The following is a 9,699-nucleotide window of genomic DNA, read 5'->3' as shown; positions in this document are numbered from 1 at the left end:
TGGATGTAAAGTTTATAAGATGACGTATGAACGAGGAAGCTCGAGATTCTACGGCTTTTATGTACGAACGGGAGTGTAACTTAAGGAGAAAAAACGCCCTGATAATAAATAAGAGATGAAAGGAGAGAAAAAATGGTAATTTATGAATGCGGAAAGAGAATATGTTGGGCAGGTGTGGCAGCCGAAGAGAGCCGAGGGGCGACGAGGACGTAAGGTCAAGGGCCTGACATGGACCCCAAGGACAAACAATCAACCAATCAACTCGGGAACGTGAACCCGACTTCTGGCATCTCCATCTCAAACCCTGAAATCATAAAATCTTCGGCACCCTGCATCGTTAAAACACTGGGCCGAAGCGATTTAATTCGAAGGGCAGGCAGGGGATAGCGATGGGGATAAAAATCTCTCGTCCCCCCATCACTGAAGGGGAGGCACATCAACGTCGACCAAAACTTTGGTGTTTTTGTTGTAAACATGTCAAATACTAAAAATTTTCACTATTTCATCATAACAACTTCGTTCAAAAGCCGATAATTACAGCATATATTTGATTTTATTACATACTGTAAATACGTACCACAAAAAACAAATGAAAATAACACTAGTAGTTATTTTCAATGAAGAACAAACTACCGTATTATACTGGTCTAAAAATAACCTTCGTGATTCAATTGATTTATTATAAAAAGCTTTTAATTGTTAGATGCATTGACCACTTTTTTTAGTATGATCTTAATCAAATAGCAAATTCAATTAATATCTACTAAGGTTTCGACCTATTTTAAGGCCATCATCAGGGCAAAATAATGGTAAATATGCCTGCAAACAGTCTAAAAGGAAAAATCTTATTTGCCTCGTGTCAAGCGTCTTTGGCAAGCTCACGCAGGATTTTCTTCCTGCTAGATTAGCATTTTCCTTTTTAAGAGGATAAAAGAAACATTGAGAAGCAAAAAGTTAAATACATTTTGGCCGATTTTTTCCCTAACTTACATACCAAGTCCAGCAACAGTTTCCTGCCTAAAAAGTTGGTTTTTATAATACGAATAATCTGGATCACGGTATGGTCTTGTTACTGCCAAGCTTTCGACCTATTTTCAGTCATCACCAGGGCAATATAATCTTAAATAGGCCTAAAATAATTAAGTTTATAATTGACGATTTCAAATTTCTTTGACGAACGACCGATGCGTCCTTGGCAACTTCGACACTGAAACGTTTTTCAAAAAAAGTTTAAATCTCCGATTAAAAAACTAAATATGACAATTTGTAGACATCACTAAACTGTATTGCCCTGATGATGGCCTTAAAATAGGCCGAAAACTATTAGATGTCAACTAAATTTGCTTTTTCATCATTTATCATGCAGATTTTTTTTTTACAGTGGCATCCGACAGCTTGGTCATTTCAGCCCCGAAGCACTAGCAACAATATCGCTGCACCCTCAATAAATACATTCAAACCTATTTACATTGATCGCACTCATATGTTTGGTAGATGGAGTACTCCATATTCCTCCATCTACCTATTCCCTATAATAGACTACTCTAATTTGGGGTCGATAGGGTACTTTAAAAGTTTTCCGCCGTAGACCCAAGTCACGCACGCAATATGAGGGGCGATGGAGATGTTACTTCACCATCAGCCCCTCTCCATTCACACCAATAAATACATTCACACCAACAAACATTGATCACACTAATACTGTTTGGTAGATGGAGTACTCGATATTCCTCCATCTACCTGTACTACAATAAACTAATTTAATTTGGGGTCGATGGGGTATTTTATAAAATTTCCCCCATCGGACCAAGTCATACACACAACCTGAGAAGCGTTGGAGAAGCTACTTGGCCATCAGCCCCTCCCCATTCACACCAATAAATACATTCACTCATACAAGACACAGAAATACAAAACACATAACTTAACTTCTATATACAATAAAAATTCCCAATTCCCGTGAAAAGCGGAATAGGGGACCCTGAAGCTCGCTGCTGTGTCTGAGAACCTCTTTAAATCTGGCGGCATGCCTACTCGCGCCCTGTAGGGATCCAAGGCACGACACGCTTCGACTATGTGGGACGCATCGAGCAATCTTTCTCTGCATAACGGACACCTGCGTGGGGATTGGCCCACCAGCAAGTGTCCACGTGTCAACCGAGTATGACCTATTCTTAATCTGATAAGAACTATTCCTTCTTTACAGCTCAGATCCTCGGGGGGGGGCATCTGCAGGTCGTGCACTTAACACGAAGGAGCCTCTAGGGTGACCCTTCCCACTGGCGCTGCCATTTACCCCTTATCATCTTTTTTACAGCTTTTGCCGCCGCGTCTGCGCTTCTTTACCCTCCAGGCCGACGTGTCCAGGGGCCCAGACAACAACCACCGTTTTTCCGAGGCGCTTCAATTCGGCACATCTTTCTAGCAAGACCACACCAGAGGGTTCACAGAGAATCCGTCACATAGAGGCCAAATTCATGTTATTTTGTTATTTTCATTTGATTTTTGTGGTATGTATTTACAGTATGTAATACAAGCAAATATATGCTGTAATAATCGGCTTTTGAACAAAGTTGTTATGATGAAAAAGTGAAGATTTTTAGTAATTGACTTGATTACAACAAAAACACCAAAGTTTTGTTCGACGTTGATCTGCCTGTTCTTTCAGTTAAATCGCTTCGGCCCAGTGTTTTAACGATGCAGGGTGCCGACGATTTCTTCGAACTGATCGACTGATTTTGGAATTTCAGGGTTTGAAGTTTATTTTTATTTTTTTAAGTATTTGGCAATGTTAAGACTGATTCGATCTTCCAAGAAATTTGAAATCGTCTAATTAAAAACTTAAATATATCAAAGAGAAGGCAAATCGTCGAACAAAACTTTGGTGTTTTTTGATTTATTACATACTATAAATGCGTACCACAAAAATCAAATGATATTAACACTGGTAGTTGATTTTCAATGAAGAACAAACGACCTTAATATACCGGTCTAAAAATAACCTTCGTAATTAAATTATCGATTGATTTATTATAAAAAGCTTTTAAGAGTTAGATATAGCGACCACGTTTTTACTCACGAATAATCTGCACAATGAATGATGAAAAAGCAAATTCAATTGATACCTCCCAAGCATTTGGTCTTTTAAGGTCATCATAAACGCAATACAATTTAATTACGTCTAAAAACTTAATTATGTCAATTTTTAGGTCTATTTAAAATTAGATTGCCCCGGTGATGATTTAAAATAAGTGGAAAGCTTGGCAGTAACAACTGAATTTGTTTGTCATCAAGACCAGTCCGTGATCCTAGTTATTCGTATTATGAAAACCAACTTTTTATGCAGGAAACTATTGCTGGACTTGGTATGTAAGTTAGGGACAATATCGACCAAAATGTATTCAACGTTTTGCTTCTCAATGTTTCTTTTATCCTCTTAAAAAGGAAAATGCTAATCTAGCAGGAAGAAAATCCTGCGTGAGCTTGCCAAAGACGCTTGACACGAGGCAAATATGATTTTTCATTTTAGACTGTAACAAATGAACTGGAAATGGAATGTATACATTCCAGTCCTATTTTAAAATAATATCGATGAAGTTTTATTGTCTTCTTTTCTTCGATATTGCTATCCTCTGTTCCTTTCTATCGATGAAAATGTGATTTTTGGTAGGCTCTATCTTGAAACTGTATTTTTAAAATGATCTAAAAGAAAAAAAAATAAGTTGTTTTCTTCCAAGCTCTCGGCTTTTTTAATATACAATTTGAATTTTTTTTAGGAATGAGTCAGTATTGACAGGTACTAATCGTTGAGACGTTCTTCAAAGAAATTTGGATTCGTCTATTAAAAACTTAATTATGTCAAATTGTAGACATATTTACGATTGTTTTGCACTGATGACGACCTCAAAATAAACCGAAAGCTTGGCAGTAACAACCGAATTTGTTTTTCATCCAGACCATACCGTGATCCAGATTATACGTATTATAAAAACCAACTTTTTAGACAGGAAATTGTTGCTGGACTTGGAATGTAATTAATAGAATGTAATGCAAACTGTGCCAAAATGTATTCAACTTTTTGCTTCCTAATGCTTCTTTTATCCCATTAAAAAGAAAAGTAACGGTGCTAATCAAGCAGGAAGAAAACACGCGTGAGCTTCCTAAAGCCGCTTGAGACGTGGCAAGTATGGTTTTTCCTATTAGAATGTAAATGGAATTGAAATATATTCATTCCAGTCCTATTTTAAAATAATATCGATAAGAAGTTCTTTCAATTAATGTAGGTTTTTATTTGAGGTAAAAAAGTCAGTGTCACGAGCGGGATTCGAACCCACGATCTTGGGCCAGATACGCCGCTGCTCTACCATTTGAGCTATCGTGACTTCGATCCTCTTAGGATTACCTCCCATCTCAACCCCAAATTTCGAATTTTCCCTTTTATTTACCTTTTTTTTAGCTCAACTAAAAACCTTAATTAATTAACCACGAAAACTAGTGAATTTAATAAGTTAAAATGAATTATATCTTCTCTATAGCTCTCCGTGGCCATGTCATATGTCGCCGAGAATCAAACAGATTAGACGACATTTGAAAAATGGCAAAAAAAGGAGGGAAAATTCAAAAGGTGGGGTTGAGATGGGAAGTTAAGTGTCCGAGTAGATCGAAGTCACGAAAGCTCAAGTGGTAGAGTAGCGGCGTATCTAGCCGAAGATCGTGGGTTCGAATCCCGCTTGACACTGACTTTTTATCGCAGCTAAAAACCTTAATTAGTTGAAAGATATTAATTGGTCAAGCGGACCACGAAAACTAGTGAATCGATAAGGTTTTTTTTTTTTTTTTGAAACGGTGAGTCGTCTATTCGTCTGGAAGGGCTTTTTAGCATACTTGGTCTAAGGGGGTTGATAATGAATTCTACTTTGGAAATTTATATGTAGATGGAAGAAATATTCTGGCCGGAAAATCCAATTCAAATTATTTCTTCAGGGAAAATATCCATGCAAATCATTTCGTTACAGAAATATCGATACTTTTGATCGATGATAGCGATTATAATGAGACTCATTATACACTAGCTTTAAAATATCAATTTACATTGTACATCGCATCCGTGATATTAATTTGTATAGACCCTAGTTAGGAGGAATACAATTAGACAATTTCTGCTTTATGGATTGGTTGAATATTAAAGGGTAGAAATGTAATAATAAAAAAAGACTAAAATCCCCCTCTAGTGACAAAGTTGGCTGCTGAAAAAAAAATTATTTCCTCCGTTAGTTTGCACATAAGCAGTCTTGAAGCATGGTACAGTTTCGATTCATTTTTTTCTCTTCTTTATATTCAACATGCAATAATAAAGAGTGACGATGGATAGAATTTTCAAGAAAGGAAATACGGAACGGTTCATGAAAAATACCTTGGCGCCTACCCTCTGTTATTAAAATTCCATAACGCAAAATCTTGCCATTCTTAACCATCAAAGTCTACAATGCGTATATATTTTTATTATAAGTTGATCGGATATTATCATATAACTTTTTTTGTTTTTAGAAATACGATTTTTATTTGCACAAGTACCAAGCTCCGTTGTGTTACGAGTAAATATTTCCTAAAACTACAAGGATTTTTTGATAAAGATCAAGTTAGATGGATTGGATTATTGCATTTGGCAGATTATGGCCAACAAAAGAACGTAGTTGGTTTTTGTTTATTTAATATAAAATTATCAGGTTATGGTCCCGAAGCAAGATTCGGACTTTTGGATACAATTGAAACAAGGAAAACCTTCTGCACCGTAACATTTCTGCTGAAGGTTATGTCGTAGTTGCAAATTCATGAAGACTATCAAACGACTGGCGACAACTCATCAGCTATTCCAGCGGCATTGTGACAAAAGATTCTCTTTTTGCAGAAGTAGCAAATTACTGTACGATTCTTATAATTGGTAGTGAAAAGAGAACTGGCGTTAATTGTGAATTATACCATGAAGATAATGAAAAATCGATGGTAAAAATGTTATATTTCAAATTAACGAGATTTATTTCAAAAAAGCGTTCCCCAAGGGAGTATCCCAGGTCCAATCCTCTATACACCCAAACACATCCATCACGATCTTCGCGGACGACATCGCAATCCTTTCCTCACTTCCTGACCCTATCCTTGCAGCAACAGCAACCCAAGATCACCTAGACAGTAGCGCATCAAGCTAAATGAACAAAAAATGCGGCACGTGACGTTCACACTTAAGTGATTAAAGTTTTTAGTTGAGATAATAAAGTCAGTGTCACGAACGGGATTCGAACCCACGACCTTCGGCTAGATACGTAGCTACTCTACCACTTGAGCTATCGTGACCTCGATCCACTCGGACACTAACTTCCCATCTCAACTCCACCGTTTGATTATTATTGAGAAATCGTGAGCTGCGGTCTGGTCTATCGCGTATACTAATCACCACACATTTCCACCTTTTGAATTTTCCCTCCTTTCTGCCATTTTTTAAATATCGTGCATATTTGATTCTCGGCGACAAATGAAATGGCCACGGAGAGCTTTAGTGAAGATATACTTCATTTTCACTTATTAAATTCACAGTTTTCGTGATCCGCTTGACCAATTAATATCTTTCAATTAATTAAGGTTTTTAGTTGAGATAAAAAATTTAGTGTCACGAGAGGGATTCCCGGGATTGAATCTGGCCACGAAAACCAGTGAGTTCATACTTAAGAAGAGGTATCTGTCCACCAGTGCATAGACACAGTAAAGCAATTCCACCATGGACACCTAATCCGCTATCGAGGGTTCTACTTGGACAGCAGACTTACATGAAACAAACAGACACATAAAACAAAAAAGGCAAGCAATAAGCCGAAGATACGAACAATTCAGACGCCTACTTGGACCCAACACAGTACACATAACAAACTAACAATATATAAGAGACTAATTAGATCAATTTGGACTTACGAAGTCGAGCTGTGGGATTCAGCCAAGCCATCCAAAGAATACAGTCATTTCAATCAAAAGTCCTCCGTCGCATCCTCAAACTTCCTTCTTTGTCATCATCCTCAAAGACATGGACAGCTGACATGATCCAAAAACGATTACATAACTTCCACTCCAAGCTCTTCTCCCAAATCAATCCACGAGCTGAAGCCCTCTCTTCACCGGCCAATCCTAATTAATCCTTCACACCGCCTAAAAAGACATTGGCGTCGTGACGTAACCCAACCTTAATCCTCAACCAACAATCCAGAACGTTGAGAGTTCCGGCAATGGCAGGCTCTCTCCCCCATTCGCATTCTCGTGGTCTGATAGGTTGCTGCCGGATTTTTCACTACAACATATTGATAAACGTTCAGAAAATAATAAAAATAATTTTTTGTTAAATGTACAGAATTAGTATGGAATTGAAGAATGAACTAACAAAGTGTATATGACGACAACATGTAACATACGAAGTTTGTAAACATCTAAGTTCTTAATCTTAATTCCAGCCCGAAGGGTTGTCACTCCTCGATGTGCTGACCGTAGGTCTTAATGGGAGTTCACCTATCCCGTTATGCAGCTGGGTCGCTAGTATCCCTCTTACGCCAGATGCTCAGGAGATCGTCGTTATTCAACCAACGGGGTTAGGCTCCAGGGGCTTTCGACAGCTAGGACATTTAAGCCCCCAACGCATGCGAAATATAATCTAGGTTAAAACTAACATCTATAATACAATCGCATAAATAAATACATTCACACATTTGTACATTGTGCGTATGTGCATCTGGTTGGTCGGTACTCGATATTCCTCCATCGACCTGCACTCAATAGTAATAAGCTACATAGTCAAAATTAGAGTCGATGGACTTTTTTCAGTTCCCTCCTGAGCACTGCAGCTGTACAGCTTAATGTACTTTATCCCTGGCTCCATTTTTGGGGGCTCGCAACACAAGTGTGAATTTGAGCACCCGGTGTGCCGGTGTTCTTCCATCGAAGAAACCCATTTTTGAAGGGGGTTGGGACCAAATTCAGGGTCGCTGAGATCTGATCCCGCTCCTTCCGTTGATGAGTGCCGTGTCAATGTCTTTCAATTGCGGCCACCGGTCCCCTTAGGAGTCAGAAAAAGACCGGGGCGACGGTGGGGATCGAACCCACGACCGCGGGGTCTACTAGCCGAGAGTCTGACGCCTTAAGCACTAGGCTACTGCCCCCCCCCCCAAAAAAAAGTGGAACGCTTCACGATTTTGCGTGTCTCCTTGCGCAGGGGCCATGCTAATCTTCTCTGTATCGTTCCAATTTTAGTATATGTACCGCCGAAGCGAGTATTTTCATTAATCCGGCATCGACCCTAAACACATGCTGCCCACACCGCTCACACTAATAAATAAACGCACTCAGACAAAATACAGATCCGCAAACTACATAAAAAAGATCTATATATTAATTTCTTATTAATGAAATAAACGATTAAAAAAATAAACAAATGGAACATTTAAGGAAAAGAAAAATTGAAAAAATCAGACTTTTTATGGTACAAAAATGGTAAATAACCAGATAATCGTTACCTTGCGGTCGGGTAAATTACGAAAAATAAATATAAATATATTAAAAATTACAATTATAATATGTTTGTACATTGAGGTGAAAAATTTATATAATTAAGCAAGATGACAAAAATGCAGTTTTACTTAGCGCGATTTTCCCAAATAAACGGGGCCTAGAAATTATCAAAAATTCAGCGTAAAACCGATCAGCCACTATGAACAATATGTCTTATAGGACTAAACGAATTGTGATAATTAAAAACACCGAATTATGATGTCCTACTCTTTCTTCGATTGATTCATTGATCATGATTCAAATCACATTTGAGATTTGTTTATCAATTGGATAAATCGATTTAGTGGGGGTTTTTTTTCACACCATTTAATAACTGACCCAGTAACCCAATGGAGCAAAATTGTTTACGAGAATTCCAACGGAGGGAAAGGCATGTACTTAATTTATCCGTCTGAGAATTGATAAGTGGTAATGGTACATTGTTAGCCGCAGACGTGTCTATCCTTGGTTACGTGTCCCCATTGTAACCAAGACAAATACGCCCCTACGTCGGCTTTCCATGATCAAATAATCCTCTGGCACAAATCATATAATTAGTGCTCATCGCCTAATTTCAAAGCTATGATTTCATTCGACAATAGCGCAAAGCTGTCTTTTTTTACCCCAATATATTTCGATTTAGATCAGTTTGATTTTATTTTAACTTTTTTTTTATAACATTGACCATCTTTATAGCTTATCAATTTAAGCTACAACGAGCAAAGGTGGCGAGAAAAGGCACCGGTATACTAGTACTGAGGCTAAAGGATAGTTGAAAACATGTAAATGACAGTTCTATAAAAGTAAAACCGCTTCATAAATATCAACATGCCTATCAGAAAAAAAATCCTGTGAATAAGCACTAATCAATTGACGATACAAATAGAAGATTCACTGAACAACCAAGAAATAGCATTAGGGACTTCTTGGGTTTTGAAGGAGCATTTGGCAATACTTCTTTTGAAGCAATGGCTACTCAAATCACTCAAACAGCGAGGAAATGACAAAACCTGCTTCAGATGGATAGAATCAATGCTAAAAAGCAGAAAAGTGCAGGCTTCCATGTTCCACGGAAAATTAGAGCCAGCGGTGGTATTATAAATATACAATAAAAGA

General features: G+C 37.8%; 1 non-coding gene across 1 annotated transcript; it reads right to left on the bottom strand.

Annotated features, from left to right (window-relative positions):
• Nucleotides 1-8,204: 8,204 nt before the first annotated feature.
• Nucleotides 8,205-8,310, bottom strand: LOC112127614. Its single transcript, XR_002910654.1, has one exon. It is a non-coding gene; the product is annotated as a U6 spliceosomal RNA (small nuclear RNA).
• Nucleotides 8,311-9,699: the final 1,389 nt, after the last annotated feature.

The sequence above is a fragment of the Cimex lectularius genome, unplaced genomic scaffold, assembly GCF_000648675.2.
Source record: "Cimex lectularius strain Harlan isolate CLEC.00 unplaced genomic scaffold, Clec_2.1 scaffold256, whole genome shotgun sequence".
Classification (NCBI taxonomy): Eukaryota; Metazoa; Arthropoda; class Insecta; order Hemiptera; family Cimicidae; genus Cimex; species Cimex lectularius.
Note: the sequence above shows the minus strand (reverse complement) of the source record. Positions and strands in the feature narration are given on the sequence as shown.